The 17,075-nt window shown below is 47.0% G+C and overlaps 1 protein-coding gene across 9 annotated transcripts in view; it reads right to left on the bottom strand.

Moving 5' to 3' along the window:
• tefu (Serine/threonine-protein kinase tefu) overlaps window positions 1–17,075 on the bottom strand; it is a 1,084,056-nt gene that overhangs the window by 270,756 nt on the left and 796,225 nt on the right. The window lies entirely within an intron of this gene.

The raw sequence follows: 17,075 nt of genomic DNA, 5'->3' as shown, positions 1-17,075 counted from the left end.
ATCCAAAGGCGTGGCTTTCTTCCCCCAAGAAAATTGGACTAAACATTGCCTGCGTTGTGCAATCATATAATAAATAAAAACAGCTTGTGCGGTGTAGGCATAACTCACCGCGCATAACATGGGTGTATTGCAGTGAAGCTGACTTTAGCAAACCGGCAGCCATTATTCAACCACATATATTGTGTTTCACACATAGCGGGCAACGCTGCAGTAGTAGTGCTGCCATAGAAGTGTCACTCCATGTAAGTACGGTTGTTCTTGATCTGCAACATTTTTCATCAAACGCCTACTTCGTATATCACAATTGCTATTAGTGGATGCAAGTCTACATCAAATCACACATTAGTTATGCATATATGTGCTTCTTTTGGTAGCGGTACAAGTGAAGCGCTTTTGCTGCTGGTCACACAAACATGTTACTCCGCTCGTGTGGTGGTAAAAAGATCTAGATCTCCAATGCTCTACATGTCATAAATACGTAATGGTTTGGGATGTAGAAGTGCGAGACCTAATTTCATTTTGAATTACAGTTCATATTTTTCTTTCATATGTGATGCACTACTTTTTTAATCACAGATGCCAACAGTGAGACTCCAGTCTGCATAGCATCCCCAATTCTACTGCCCAGGAAGATTTTTGTTGTTGTGGATTGCGTCTCGCACTTATAGCTACGTGCTACAGGTGTGACCGGGAAAGTGAGTGCAGAGAGGCCCCTCCAGCACAGTACAAAGTGCGCACGTCCTTCTCCTTAGTATTGCTTTTGACTTGAACTTTGCACCTAAAACAAGCGCATACCTCATGTTGCTCCTTTTCAAGCATTAAACTGAAGAGTAGTGACTAGTGCTCATACACTACACTGAGCCACACTCATCAGAGTCACCGAACTGGTCAAGTCGTGGTGATAGCCAAGTGACAGCAAGCTCTTGACTAAAAGTTAATGAGTGAACTGTTTATCTTTGCCAGCATATCGGAGTGCGACTTGAATTTTTTGAAAGAGTTGAATGCTGGGCTAGACGGTGTTTTGACATCAGAACCATCTTGAAGTACGGCGCAACGAGACGGTACAACAGAAAGGAAGATGAACACAGGCGCATTTTGTATCTTCTAGTTCGTCTTCCTTTCTGTTGTGCCATCCCATTTCACGATATATGAAGATGGTTCTCATTATATTTTTAGTATGAGATTTAGAATATTGTTGATGCAAAAGGATTTGATGTATGATGTAAAATTTGATGTAAAAGAGATGTCATGTAGATACTGAAACATACTATGATCTCTCTCCACCGGTCATGGTCGCGATTCAGACTAACATGAACAGCTTCTATTAAAGAGACTGCCAACCACCAGAATGTGTCGAGAGATGTTGGTGGAAACGAAAAGGCCTTGGTTTGGAGTGATATAATCGAGCATGCTGTTTGCCATTTAAGTGAAAACTATAATTTTAAATAGGTATAGAAAGTCCCAAAAGGCAGTAAGTGGCACTAACTGGCGGTGAAGCCTTTATACTTGTGATGTAGTATATGTGATAACTGTGCGTAAGTCGGTTGTTATTAAGTTCTCCATAGTTGTTTAAAATTACTGTACTTATCTGTACTACTACTGCAGGTTAAATTAGGCATAGAATTCCCTATTTCCTACCATATAGGCGCACGGCGTTCCCGGGAAACTACGGGGCCAGTTCCCGCCTATTTCTTCCTCCTCATTAGCTCTAGTATAAGCGCTGCAGTATAAAAGCTGTAGAAAGCCCGAGGTCACCTATAAGAACTGTCAAGGTCGTTTGCTTTGCATGAGGTTCAGAGTCATTTCAATGAGGCTTAAACCTGCAGAGGGCAGATAAACCGACGGATCTGTTAGGCATGTAGGGCCCTCTGGGCTGTACTTTTCGGCAATCAGGTAACCTCACCGCCTGCGGGATTATATAACTAACCTATGTCTAATGCTCGGTTGCGATAGTCGGAAGTTTGAATCTATGATTTTTTTTTTTTTTTCTGACGATAGTGTGCTTGAATTTGACCTCCTCCAGTGCACTACATCTGCAGGCGTGAAGTGACGCCTGAGCCAGACACCGGCAAAAGATGCTGAGAGTGAGTGGGGCTATACTAATGCAGGTACAACAAAATTAGGTAGGCCCACTAAGCTTCAACAAAGACACTCCCTCACCAGAACAGGAACCAGCCTCCCTGGTGCAGTATTCGGCTGCTACCTCCCTAATGATTCCTACAATTAACCCATGGCTCTCAGTCCCCAGCAGCTGCAGAGCACCTGACCAAGGCGGTGGTCAGACCTACAATGCTGCAGACGGTGCTAAAAATCTCAGGACCCGGACAGGCCGCCAGTGGAAACAGACGCTGGCAACCTTTAACAGCCGGACTCTGTCGAGTGAGGCTAGCTTAGCAGGACTCCTTGAGGAATTATCAGACATCGTCTGGGATATCATCGGCATTAGTGAGATTAGAAGAACTGGTGAGGCTGATACATTGATGTATAACGGACATGTCCTCTGCTATAGAGGTCTCCCAGATAAGAAGCAATACGGGGTAGGATTCCTAATCCATAAGGACATAGCGGGCAACATTGACGAATTCTACCGCATTAATGAGAGGGTAGCTGTCGTCGTAATGAAACTTAATGAGAGGTATAGATTAAAGGTAGTCCAAGCCTACGCTCCTACATCCAGTCACGATGATGAGGAAGTAGATAAATGTTATGAAGATGTTGAACTAGCGATGAGAAAAGTGCAAACTCAGTATGCTGTAGTAATGGGTGACCAATGCAAAAGTGGGGAAAAAGCAGGCTGGTGAACAAGCAATTGGAAACTACGGCGTGGATTCTAGGAACGCTAGAGGAGAGATGCTTGTAGAATTCGCAGAAAGGAATAAGCTTTGAATAATGAACACCTTTTTCGGGAAAATAAGCAATAGAAAGTGGACCTGGAAAAGCTCTAATGGTGAAACAAGAAATGAAATTGATTTCACACTTTCTGGCAATCCTAGCATAGTGCAGGATGTAAAGTGATAGGCAGGGTAAAGTGCAGTGATCATAGGTTATTGAGGGCTAGGATTCACTTTAATTTGAAAAAAGAAAGAGTAAAATTGGTAGAAAAAAAAAAAACAGGTCAACCTAGAGGCAGTAAGGGTAAAAAGCAGACAAATTCAGGCTGGTACTTGCAAACAAACATGCAGCCTTAGAACAGCGAGATGAAGATGAAATAGAGGTAATGAATGAAACCGCAACAAGTCTGGCTTCAGAGGCAGCAAATGAAGTGGGAGCAAAAGGATAGACAATTGGGCGAGTTGGTACGGTAACATGATCTTGGCTTGTAGCGCGAAGTGAACACGGACACAGAAAGGAGCAGACAGGACGAGCGCTAACAGGATAGCGCTCGTCCTGTCTGCTCCTTTCTGTGTCCGTGTTCACTTCGCGCCGCCGGTTGTGCCGCTTCGACCTCATGATAAATGATGCGGGTCAAGTTGTCACATCGTGATGGTTGGTGGAAGAGGTCGTCACAGGATGATGTAGCAGCTGTGTTGGGAAGTCGCGTGATGTGCTGGGATATGCGGCGGCTTTTAGCATGTTCGAGATGGCGGCACTCCTTGAGGATCGTATCGATGCTGGTGACGTTCGTGAATGCCAGTAAATTGAAGGGGTCATCAGCAATGCCTTTGAGGACGTGATTAACCTAATCGTCCTCAGACATGGTCGGGTCAGCCTTGGCACAAAGGGCCAAGACATCGAGAATGTACGACACGTAGGACTCGGTCGACGTCTGTACACGTGTGGCAAGGGCTTTCTTGGCATTGACTTGGCGACCGAACAGATTGCCAAAAAGGTAACGGAGCTTCTCTTTGAAGATATCCCAGCTCGAGATTTCCTCTTCGTGAGTCTGGAACCATGCGAGTGGAGCTCCGTTGAAGTATAAAAGAATGTTCGCAAGCATAATAGTCAGATCCCACTTGTGACTGGTGCTGACACTTTCGTATAAGCAGTGCCAGTCGTCTACATCAGGACTGCCGACTCTGTTGAAAACACCAGGATCCCGAGAGGGGGAAACACCAACATAGGTCGGGGCTGCAGGCGGAGACGGTTGTGTAGATGAAGTGCAGCCAGCATGAGCCGAAGTTGCACCGTTGCCGTTGCGAGCGCTGCGAAGCTCCATGACGGGTACGGGAACGTCCACCTCCACCAAATTAATGTTACGTGTAGCTGAAGCCCAATGTAATATACAATTTATTTACAGGGACGCTTAACGGAAGGCCAAAATGGCGATACTATATCAAGCAGGCCCATGTCGTCTTCTTTCTGCTCGGTGCAGCCACACTGTGGCGGCTGTTCCGTAGCAGTATCGTCGATACGCGGAAGGGGATATACATCCCGCTTAGTTACGCTGTTCAATTTACGTTAGTCGACACAATCTTTTTTCGTAACGAGCACTACGGGAGGCACCCATGGACTGCTGGAAGGCTGAATAACGTCATCTGAAAGCATCTTCTCTACTTGCTTCTTGATAATCTTCCATTCTTTTGGTGAAACTCGATACGGGTGCTGGCATACCGGTCTTGTGGCGTCCTCTGTTATGGTTCTGTGCTTTGCAACAGACGTGCGCCGTACCTTCGAGCAAGTGGAAAAGCAGTCAGAAAAATCCTTTATCAGGGCATATATCTGTTTCTTTTGGGCTTCCGGGAGTCTCGGGTTGACAGTAATTGATCTGTCGACACTGCAGGTTCCTGGCAGGGCAGTTGACGTTGTAGTTAGGCTGCACAATTCGGTCACTACACAGAACTCATGGAAATAGGCAATAGCTGTTTCTTGTACAATGTGTTGGAATTCATTTCTGAAATTCGTAAGTGCGACGTTTGCACGGCCATCGCTTAATTGAACAAGACCCCGAGCCATGCAAATACCTTTGTCGAAAAGGAGCTCTATGTTTCCATCCGCTATGCCTTCGCAGTTGGAAAATCTTTCATTCTCCACAACAACCATTATACTGCAGCTTGGCGGCACAGTTACGTCATCATCAACGAGGTGCAATGCAGCGAGACGTCGCTCCTCTGATTCTTCCACAGGTATAGTTTGTTTTGTCCAGAAAGACACAATGGACCTACGTAGGTTAATTATGGTGCCGTTAGCTTGTAGAAAATCCATTCCCAATATAAGTTCCCGTGAACATTCTGGCAGTACAATAAACTCAGAAACGTAAGTAAAGCGTTTTATCGTAAGTCTTGCAGTGCATCGGCCATGGGGTGTAATAAGATGACCACCTGCCGTGCGTGTCTGCGGTCCAGTCCACTGTGTCACAACTTTTTTCAGGTGCTTCGCCATCTTGAAGCTTAATACCGAATAATCAGTGCCGGTGTTGACTAAGGCATTTAGCTCGCATCCGTCTATTAACAACCGCAAATCTAACATAATCGTTTCATTACTGCACCTGTATACTGGGATTATCTTGTCGCCGCACTGGAACCGCGTTCTAGGATCTTCATAACTCTGGTTATCAGCGTCCTCACCTCCACGGGTCGCTTGCTTCAGTTTTCGTGGTGTGGGCTTGGTGAACGACGCCTAGGCAATATTGGAGACGCGCATGGGCTAGGCGATCGGTAGCGCATGGGCGACGGTGACCGTGGTTGATGTTGGCGAGGAGTAACGGGGCTTTGGCGCATCGACAAGTATTCTTTGATCTCCGCTGGCTGTTCACCGTTTCGGGGGCATGGTGCGCTTAAGGGAAAACCCCTTAACCCAACTTGACGGTACGGGCAGAACCTATACAGGTGACCCGCTTCTCCGCAGTGGAAACACAGAGGCCTGCGCTCGTGGTCACGCCAGACGTCACATTTTCGGGGCCTTTATTCCACAAAACGAGGTGCACTACGTACTGTCGGCCGGTAGGGAACGGTTGTCGCAACTGCTCCACTACTGTGAACCGTGGGTTGTCTGCGTACGTTGGCGTACGTTGGGGATCGCATCATTGGCTGTGGCTCATGGTTCCACTACTGTGAACCGTGGGTTGTCTGAATATGTCGGCGTACGCTGGGGTGCGCCACATCGGCTGTGGCTCACGGTCTGGATCCTGTATGACCTGCCTCAACTCATCCCGGACAATGTCGATGATAGATAGTGCAGTTGGAGCCTGAGGTGTCTGCAGCTTGTTGAGCTCTTCCCTGATCACTGACTGGACAAACTACCGCAGGGCTTCAAGGTCGTTTGGCATGCCTCCATTGAAGACATGGGCAGGTGCACAGCTTGCCTCACAGTTGAATTGCCGAGCCCGCTGTTTGAGTTTTTTTTCGATTGTCGTTGCTTCGTATCTGAACTCGGCGATCGTGCGTGGTAGGTTGCGGATGAGAACTGCGAAGAGTTCCTTCTTTACTCCATGCATGAGATGGCACAGCTTCGTACCTTCGCTCAGGTTTGGATCAGCATGCTTGAACAGGCGGGACATGTCCTCGATGTACATCGCCACTTTCTCGTTTTTGAGCTGGTCCCTAGCTTGAAGTGCGACTCCTGCCTTTTCTTTTAAATCCGTGCTGGCGTATGTTGCTAGCAGTTGTCGTCGAAATTCCTCCCAAGAGGACAAAGAGGGTTCGTGGTTTTCATACCACGTTTTTATGGTCCTCCAAAACGAAATATACATTACGGAGTTTCTGTCTCTTATTCCATTCATTAAAGCTCACCACTCTCTAACAGTTCCAACCAGTCCTCCACGTCTTCGAAAGAGTCGCCGTGGAATGTTGGCAGCTTGCGAGGTTGGCTTACGACCAGCTGTGCCGGTGCTACCTGGCTAGTCATTGTGGCGGCGTCCGTTGTCTGAGTTTCCCTTGGCGGTGGCTGGTCTGCTGATGTACAGGTGTCAGTTCCACGGGAAGGACTCGCTGGTGGTCGGGGCTTCATTGACTTCCGTTCGTGGGGCTGCGACTCATACCCTGCACCTCCACCAGAAATGTAACGATGTTAATAAAACAAAGATATTTATAAAGGGCGAACTTGTGCCCAGAAGTAAAAGTCACTGCGGACGTGAAGAAATCCGCGGCAGTCGCATTCTCAAACTGGGCTCGAACCGCCTTCCTCTTTCTTCTTGCGTGACACCTCGTGCGCATGGTGCATGCGAGCCGGGTCCAACCGGTTACCCGTGCCACAAAAATTGCTGCCTGTTGCTGAACAACAACACGGTACGGCGTGCACAGAGTGCAATACGATGGGCGTGCAAGTTGAATGTGACCAAGTTGTCGCGGCAATATGGATAGAATTTAACATGCTCTCAGGAACGGAGGAAGCCTAAAAGCAGCAAAGAAACTAGCAATAGGCAAGAATCAGATGTATGCATTAAGAGACAAAGCCGGCAATATCATTACTAATATGGATGAGATAGTTCAAGTGGCTGAGGAGTTCTATAGAGATTTATACAGCACCAGTTGCACCCACGACGATAATGGAAGAGAGAATAGTTTAGAGGAATTTGAAATCAAACAGGCAACGTCGGAAGAAGTAAAGAAAGCCTTGGGAGCTATGCAAAGGAAAAGGCAGCTGGGGAGAATCAGGTAAGAGCAGATTTGTTGAAGGATGGAGGGCAGATTGTTCTAGAAAAACTGGCAACCCAGTATACACAATGCCTCATGACTTCGGGCGCACCGGAATCTTGAAAGAATGCTAACATAATCCTAATCCATAAGAAAGGGGACGCCAAAGATTCGAAAAATTATAGACCAATTAGCTTACTGTCCATTGCCTGCAAAGTATTTACTAAGGTAATCGCAAATAGAATCGGGAACACCTTAGACTTCTGTCAACCAAAGGACCAGGCAGGATTCTGTAAAGGCTACTCAACAAAAGGCCATATTCACACTATCAATCAGGTGATAGAGAAATGTGCGGAATAGAGTCGAACCCGGATATATTGAATTCGATGGGGATCGGAAAATAGTTCGACATAGCAAAAATTCAATATACAGATAAAGGCCAAAAAAGCACTCACGATCATAACAAATTGTGACTTACCGATTGGAACAGCCACGAATCGAATAGCATGTGCACACAATATGAAAGCGCTTTATTTCAAAGAAAATAAATCGCTAATTTTGGGCTGCTGGGAAATGAAGTTGAAAACACTAGACTCCATATTCTTGAGATTGTCCAGGTGTGAGAGCCCAGTGCCTTCCATTTGGCCGCAACAGCGTCGAATTAGGCTGAACGCTGACGTCAGTTCAGTGGCTGTGCATGGACGCATTTCTTTGTAAACACAGTTGCCCTCGTCGTCACTGGAATCGCCGTCTTGAACGCCAGCTATTCCGGCCACAATGTCCTCATCAGCGAGGTTGGCTACCGCTTGAACTTCGCTGTCAGCGTTAATGAAGTCATCAAGAGTCATTTCGGGTGGGACGACGCTGGGAAAATTGGACAAGTCGCGAAACACGTCCTCCAAGCACTCATCTAAAGCTTCTGGAAATTCATCTCCGGCCACTTCAAGGCCTGCCTTGACGAAACAGTTGGCTACTGTGGCCTGCTTCACATTGCCCCAAGTGCCGGTAATCATCTGGATCGCGCCAAGCAGGTCAATCTTGAGATCGGTTCCCATGCAGAGGTTTACGAGGAGCCGTTGAATAAGTCGCTTCCGATAGCCTACCTTGAATGCCTTTATGATACCCTGGTCGAGGGGCTGCAGTCTTGCTGTGGTGTTCGGCGGGAGAAACTTCATGTGCTGCAGCTTGCAAGTCGTTTGATGGGCCGAACAGTTGTCTACCAGAAGACAAACTCGGCAGCCCGACTTGCCCAACTCGGCGTTCCAAGCCTGCAGCCGCAGCAGGGCGCACACGACATGCTCCCAAGCAACTTTGCTCCCCTGCTTTAAGCTTGATGTCCTGCTTGTTTTTTAACAATGTACTTAAAGTACACGGGGGAATGCCGAATGCGTCTGCCACGTAGGACTTTTCTCCGTTCTCGACACGCCCGATTACCTCAAACTTTCTTGCAAAGTCCAGATTCTTCCTCTTTTTTATGTCCGTGGATGCCATAGCTCACCAGATGACCGTAATCATACATACTACACACGGCATGTTGAAACACAGGTATACATAAGAAAACGCGCGATGTGCAGATCGAGCAGTCCGAGTGAAGCCTGTTCATAGAATAAAGAACCAATGTTCAAGCAGCAGTCAACGGGGCTGCGAAGGAACGACAAAGGGAAAAGAAAGAAGAGAGCGGGGAAAAAGATCGGCGGGATATGCCGTCGAAGGCGCTGTGGGCACGACTGCCGCTTCGCTATGCTTCGTTTTTTGAGCCCTCTCTGGCAGCGAACGTGCCAACCGCTCACTCTCTCTTCCTTTCCCCAGGAAGCGTGGCTTGGAAACGTCGACGCGTCTCCATGTCGTGCACTCTCTTCGTTGAGCTCCACTGGCCTTGCCCAATGCACACGCCGGCGGTACAGGAGGAGCGAGAGAGCTCGCACCTGTGGGGTGCAAGAACGGGGGAAAGGCTCTGCGTCTCTGTCGCTAGGCGACGGCCGCGCGTGTGCAGAGGAGGAGCCTGCTGACTGACTGCGGAAATGTTTTCTCCTGAGGACCGGACACAAATGTCTTTGGAAAAAGCACACCTTCCAGGGGCGCGGTGCAATGCAGCGTTCGATATATTGAATGCCCGACGAAAATGGAATTCGATATACTACGTAATTGTCCTATACTTTTACATAGTATTTTCAAGGGGGTAATCAGTGTGTTCGATATAGCCAATAATTCGAAACATGCGGGTTCGATATATCCAGGTTCGACTGTATAGCCAACCCTTATGTATAGCTTTCATTCATTACGAGAAAGTGCTTGATTCAGTCGAAACCTCAGCAATCATGGAGCCATTACGGGATCAGGGTGTAGACTAGCCATATGTAAAAATACTGAAAGATATCTATAGCGGCTCCACAGCCACCGTAGTCCTCCATAAAGAAAGCAACAAAATCCCAATAAAGGAAGGAGTCGGGCAGGGAGATACGATCTATCCAATGCTATTCACAGTGTGTTTACAGGAGGTATTCAGAGACATGGATTGGGAAGAATTGGGGATAAAAGTTAATGGAGAATACATTATTAACTTGCGATTCGCTGATGATATTGCCTTGCTTAGTAACTCAAGGGACCAATTGCAATGCATGCTCACTGACCTGGAGAGGCAAAGCAGAAGTGTGGGTCTAAAAAATTAATCTGCCGAAAACTAAAGTAATTGTTAACAGTCTCGCAAAAGAACAGCAGTTTACAATAGATACCGAGGCAATGAATGTGGTAAGGGAATATATCTGCTTAGGTAGGTAGTGACCACGAATCCGGATCATGAGACTGAAATAATCAGGAGAATAAGAATAGGCTGAGGTGCGTTTGGCAGGCATTCTCAGATCATGAACAACAGGTTGCCACTATCCCTCAAGAGAAAAGTGTATAACAGCTGTGTCTTACCAGTACTCGCGTACGGGGCAGAAATCTGGAGGCTTATGAAAAGAGTTCCACTTAAATTGAGGATGACGCAACGGGCTACGGAAAGAAGAATGATGGGTGTAACGTTAAGGGATAAGAAAAGGGCAGATTGGGTAAGGGAACAAACACGAGTTAATGACAACTTAGTTGAAATCAAGAAAAAGAAATGGGCATGGGCAGGACATGTAGTGAGGAGGGAAGATAACCAATGGTCATTAAGGGTTACGAACTGGATTCCAAGGGAAACGAAGCATAGCAGGGGGCGGCAGAAAGTTAGGTGGGTGGTTGAGATTAAGAATTTTGCCGTGACAACATGGCTACAATTAGTACATGACCGGAGAAGTTGGAGAGGTATGGGAGAGGCCTTTGCCCTGCAGTGGGCGTAACCAGGCTGCTGCTGCTGCTGATGATGATGAACCCGAGTATCGTGGTCTCTGTGAAATACAAAATACCATCATTGAATTGTGCCATGAATGCATGCCAGCACTGTAATAATAGCCCTACTGGCATATCCTACTACTTGGCTTGGCTAAAAAGGAGCCTAGTGCACGTAACCAGTAAAAGCATGGGCCTTTGAGATTAGTTTCTGTGACTTGGAGGGAGCCGTCGTTGGGGTGTAGGTTTGGAGACCACCCATTGTGTATTTTAAAACAACTGAATGCATCAGAAAACATGAATCGCAGGAACGTCGGCCTAATAAACAAAATATTACTTTGTTACAGCTAGGACCGATCCTGTCATCTGCTTCCCATCGATATGTGCGCATAATCGTTATCGCGTTCACCTGTCACTGTTTCTGCCATGTTTTTTGTGCCCAAATATATCCTCAACGCAGATCGTAATTTTGTGATAAAAAAATGTTCCATGGCATTTTCCATGATACCATTGCATAAATGGATATTCAGACTGTCAAGCTTTCTGTGACACACACACACACACACAAAAAAAATTGTTACCATAAAGATTGGCTGTCTGTCTCTTTATCTCATGCGTTATTTGTTCCTTGGGTTTGCTGAGTACACTTCACTGATTTTGCGCTTCACGCATTCGCACTTCCTGCAATGAATTGCAACCCAACCATTTCTTCACATTGTTGTAGGCTCTTCGGAGATAGGCGACGGTCCCATCTGCCCCAAGTATAACACACTGCATGATGCACTCCCCACATTCAGCAAACTTATTGTTGTGCTTACTGTTGCATATGAATGGTACTTGATTAGGTCTTTCATAGCTTTGCCAGCTTAGACATATGAGGGCTAGGCAATCTTTTTTGAGTGGTGCAAGAGCCTATAAATGTAAGAATCAATTTTCTTTTCTGTTGATTTCGGGAGAGCGTATTCTTTAGCATTCCCTCAGTGCTATTTACATGTGTTCCTGCTAGCAACTGATGCAAATGGCCTGTTGTTCAATATGGAGAAGCATACTAGGTGTTACTATGAAGAATTTTATTATTAACCCGTGGACTTGTCATCTGGTGAAAAGCAGAAAGCTTTTCACCGGAAGACAAATGTTAAATGTTATTGCTCGGCGCAGGATGCACCTGCATGTATTGGAAGAGTCTCAAATGTTATCAATGGTTTTATCCGTTGTCTATTGTCACCGAATCCGACTGTGTGTGCTTTGCGAATTGTATGTTGTTTCTGGAAGGCATGTGGGCACCAGCGATTACTCTGGAAACTTCAACGACTCAAAAAGCCAATGTGCCGGGCCAGCGGATCAGATTTTCGACAATTGCAGACTGCGTTCGCCGTTATCGTTGTGCTTTGTGTGTCGCCTGTTTTTCTGGGCACAGGCTTACCCAATAAAAAGTTAGTTTCCCCATTCACAGTTTTGCTACTGTGTTGTTGGCCGTCAATCCATGTGACATCTGGTGGAGGTGCTTTGCACTTATGTATGGGACGCTCCCGACAAGCCATGAAGACAACACCTACGTTGTTGCAGACCATCAAGCAAGCCGCAGGCCTGCTTGATGGTCTGGAAGAACGTCTTGCTTGATGTCTGGGATGGAGGTGCTTTGCACTTATGTACGGGACGCTCCCGACAAGCCATGAAGACAACACCTACGTTGTTCCAGGCCATCAAGCAAGCCTGCGGCTTGCTTGATGGTCTGGAAATGACAACACCTACCTGACTTCTACCTGAGACAACCAAGGAGATCGTGGCCAAGAGAACAACCCCAATGGCAGCCCCAGCCCCATCATTCTACAACAGCCCAGGGAGCTGCCGACCTTCTGTGGATCATCGTTTAAAAACCCAGAAAACTGGCTGGAAGCGTAGAGAAAGGTCACTGCTTTCAACAACTGAAACTTTGATGACAGGTTGTGGCATGAGTACTTCGACTTAGAAGACCCCGCCAGGACGTGTTTTGAGAACTGGAATTCTACTCTGACGACATAGGAACTGTTCCACAACTGCTTCCTGCAGACCTTTACAAATGTCATGTGTAAGGAAAGGGCAGAAACACTGCTAGAAATCTGAATGCAGCTGCAAAACAAGAACGTTGCAATCTACAGGGAAGAAATGAACCTTTTGTTCTGCCATGCCTACACAAATACGTGTGAGGAGAAGAAAGTTCGTTTCCTCATGCAGGGAATAAAGCAAAACCTGTTTGCCAGACTGATTCAGAACCCACCACAGACCGTCGTGGAATTTTCATCGGATGCCACTGCCATCGAAAAGACCGTGGAAATGTGCAGCCGACAATACAACCATCAAGCACTTTTGACAAAAAGCAAAACCCAAGCACTAGCCTCTAACACACTCTGAGAGGCCATCAGAGCTGTTGTACGTGATGAACTGCGCAGGATTTTCCCTTCCATGCAACCTCAAATATCCTCTATTGCTGACATCATCCGAGAGGAGATCCAGCCCTCACTGGGAGTTCCTGAGGTGCAATTGGAGTTGCCATAGCCCCTGCAGGAAGCAATGATCTATGCTGCAGTCACCCACCGTCAAAGTATCCCTCCATGCCTGCACTAGGGCCGAGTAATGCCACAATTCTGTCGTTGGCCACCACAGCCACCAGCTCGTCTGTGCATTGCTCCACACAATTACCCAAGGAAGACAGAAATATGGCGTAATCCTGACCATCGCCCGCTCTGCTATTACTGTGGAGAAACTGGTTACATCTACCGCCGCTGCCCATACCATGACTTGGGACACCGAAGGTTCACAGTTAACAGGTGTTTTGTCAGCTACGGGTGCTTCGTCAAGAACTTTCCATGCGTTGCTGAGCCATTAACCTATCTCACAAAATCAGACGTCAATTTCATGTGGCAAGCACCACAAGCTGAAGCTTTTCAAGAGCTTAAACGGCACCTGTAGTCACCCCCAGTGCTTGCCCACTTCGACGAAGACGTGGACACTGAAATTCATATCGACACAAGTAGCCTAGGCCTCGGCGCCGTCCTAGTCCAGAAAAAAGATGGATTTCAAAGGGTCATTGATTATGCTGGTTGGCCATGGTCGAAAGTGGACGACAATTATTCTACAACAGAAAAGGAATATTTGCCATCATATGGGCTACCACAAAAATCCCCCCTTACCTTTATAGCAGGCCATTCAAAGTCGTAAGTGACCACCATGCCTTGCGTTGTCTGGCAAATTTAAAGGACCCTTCAGGACGCCTCGTATGATAAAGTTTTAGACTCCAGGAATTTGATATAAATGCTGTCTACAAGTCCAGACGGAAGCACTCTGATGCTGACTGCCTATCAAGGGCCCCCACTGACCCGCCACCGCAAGACGACGAGGATGACGACGAGAATGACAACGCCTTCCTACGAATAAATAAGCGTGGAAGACTTTGCTGAGCAACAAGGACTGTACCCAGAGCTAAAAAAGCCTCATTGAGAATTTGGAAGGCAATGCCAGTGTTGTCTCTAGGGCATTTAGGCGAGGATTGTCTTTGTTTTCCCTGTAATATGACGTCCTCATAAAGAAGAACTTCTCACTAGTCCGCTTGAACTACCTTCTTGCTGTACCCTCAGCACTGTATCCAGAAGTACTGCATGCCCTATATGACGATCCAACCACTGGGCACCTCGGATTCTCCCACATGCTATCGAGGACACAGGAAAGGTATTACTCGCGGCACCTTACTGTCAACGTCACCCATTACATCAAGACATGCTGAGACTGTCAGCGATGCAAAACAGTGCCAACAAGGCCAGCGGGATTACTACAGCCAATTGAGCCTCCTTGCCGACCATTTCAGCAAATTGGGTGGATTTGTTGGGGCCCTTTCCGACGTCAACATTCAGGAATATGTAGATCGTTGTGGCTACCCACTACCTTACCAGCTACGCCGAAACAAAAGCTCTGCCTGAAGGTAGCGCGGCTGAAGTTGCTAAGTTCTTTGTTGAAAACATCCTGCTAGGACATGACGCTACAGAAGTCCTCATCACCGACAGAGGAACGGCCTTTATAGCGGCGCTCACCCAAGCCATTCTGCAGTACAGCCAGACAAGACACAGGAGGGCAACTGCCTACCACCCACAGACGAATGGCCTTACAGAGTGCCTGAATAAGACCCTCGCCGACATGCTAGCAATGTACGGCGATGTCGAACATATGACCTGGGATGCCTTCCTGCATGACGTAACCTTCGCTTACAGCAAGACGGTGCAAGAAACAACCCAGATCACACCGTTCAAACTGGTTTACAGCGGGAACCCAACGATGACTTTTAATGCCATGCTGCCACACATCATAAACGAAGAGAATCTTGACGTCGTCGCCGCCTATCTACAGCATGCCCAAGAAGCCTGACAGCTCGCCCGCCTACGGATCAAGAGTCAGCAGAGGACCGAGAGCCGGCACTACAATCTGTAACGACAATACATGGAGTACTAGCCCAGTGACCGTGTTTTTGTTTGGACTCAAATATGTCGACGAGGACTTAGCAAGAAGCTTTTGCAATGCTACTTCGAACCCTACAAGATCATATCTGACGTATTGTTGCACTGGACTATGAGGCTGTGCTAGACGGCATTTCCCAATCACAGTGATCAGATTTTTGCCGATCACTGCCTGTGTTTGCCACTATTGTTGTGCTTTGAGTGTCGCCTGTTCTTCTGGGCGCAGGTTCGTCCGATAAAGAGTTAGTTTCACATCTCACAGTTTTGTTGCTTTGTTCTTGACCATCACTACCGCGTGATGGTATTATCTAAGAACAGCTGCTTTAAAATAAAGAGCAGTCCTTTCAGTGACACGCCATGAGTGGTGGACCCCATGGAGTGACAGGTCATTTAATTATAGCTGCTCATTAAGAAAAATACAAATATTTAACTTGTAAATTTTTCATTTAAGCGGGCTCATTGTAATTGACAAATTTCAGCGAGCTGTTCATACAGGTCGGATCATGTGAAGTTTTGGATTTGGAAAAATGCAACTACCGCTGAGCTGTTTTCTGACAATGTTCGGCTATCAGAGTGCCCAAAGGGAGGCATGTGCATGGCTACACCCCCTCGAGGCGACACTCTGCTGCTTACGTCCCCCAGCGGCGAGCAGCAAGCCCGTTGCAACTCCTCGCTGTCGTAGCAAACATGTCTTTCGGGGATGGAGAGTTTTCACTTGTTCTGGTGGTGTCAGGTAACTGAAGCATTTTAACAGGAGCAAGAACCCCTCACTGTGCATTCAAGATAGGCCAATAGAACGATTTCACCAGCAGTTGCACTACGCCACCGCACCGCGCTGAATTCTGGTAGTTGTGGTGTGGTAGTTGGTAGCTGTGCTGGAGCCACGTGTTGCTTTGGAGCGGGTTCGTTAGCTCTTCACAGGTTTCCTGCTTTTTTTTTTCACGATTCGCATTGGGTGGCTTTACCTGTTGCGTGCCAAGTTGTTACAACAGCAGCAGAGAGAAAGGTTTGGGCTTTTACGTTTTTCTGAAACCACAACAAGCTTTGACAAGAGTGGATCGCAAAGATAAACAGGGTGGGACAAACCGGAGGTAAGAACTTTTGATTGTATACTGAACTATTTCATTGATCAGCAACATTTACTGAAATGAGTTTAGGCAAAAGTGAACCAGTATTGTGTGCTTTAAAGGTCACTGGGCAACCTCAGCAAAGCAAAGAGGCACAGTGACAAATATGCGGAGCGACTCAATCGTGTACAGTAATCGGCCGATGCACAAGCGGGCAGTATGGTGGTTAAAGCTAAACAGTAGTCACATGCACTGTTTTACCGCCTAAGCGTTCGTAAACATTCTCCAAGGGCCCGATAGTGAATGTCTGATGCGAGTTCATTAGTGCAGCCAGAAAATCGAGGAGCGTGGTGATACAACTGCGCAAAGGCCATCGTCAGTGTCCCAGGGGCGTGCCCGTGCAGTCATGCCTGTCAGAATCTTCAAGATAGGGCACAAGGTACTAGGTAAATGCAAGTTATTGAACTGGTGTTTTCTTTCCTTTGCCACTGGTCAGTTGGTATCATTGAAACATTTACGTGAATGAAAGGTTCGATGTCATGGTAGCCTGGTTTTTCACGCACTTTTTGACTGGAACTCTGTCCGTAACTGGCCAGCTGCGAGGAAAAGAATTTTTAACAAGAATAAAAGGCTTGTCGGTAAAATAAAATGCTGAGTAGCCGTACAATTCATGTTGTGGTTTAATTACCCATGATGAAGAC

The sequence above is a fragment of the Dermacentor albipictus genome, chromosome 5 (assembly GCF_038994185.2).
Source record: "Dermacentor albipictus isolate Rhodes 1998 colony chromosome 5, USDA_Dalb.pri_finalv2, whole genome shotgun sequence".
NCBI classification, from domain to species: Eukaryota; Metazoa; Arthropoda; class Arachnida; order Ixodida; family Ixodidae; genus Dermacentor; species Dermacentor albipictus.
This window is presented reverse-complemented; position numbering and strand designations above follow the sequence as displayed.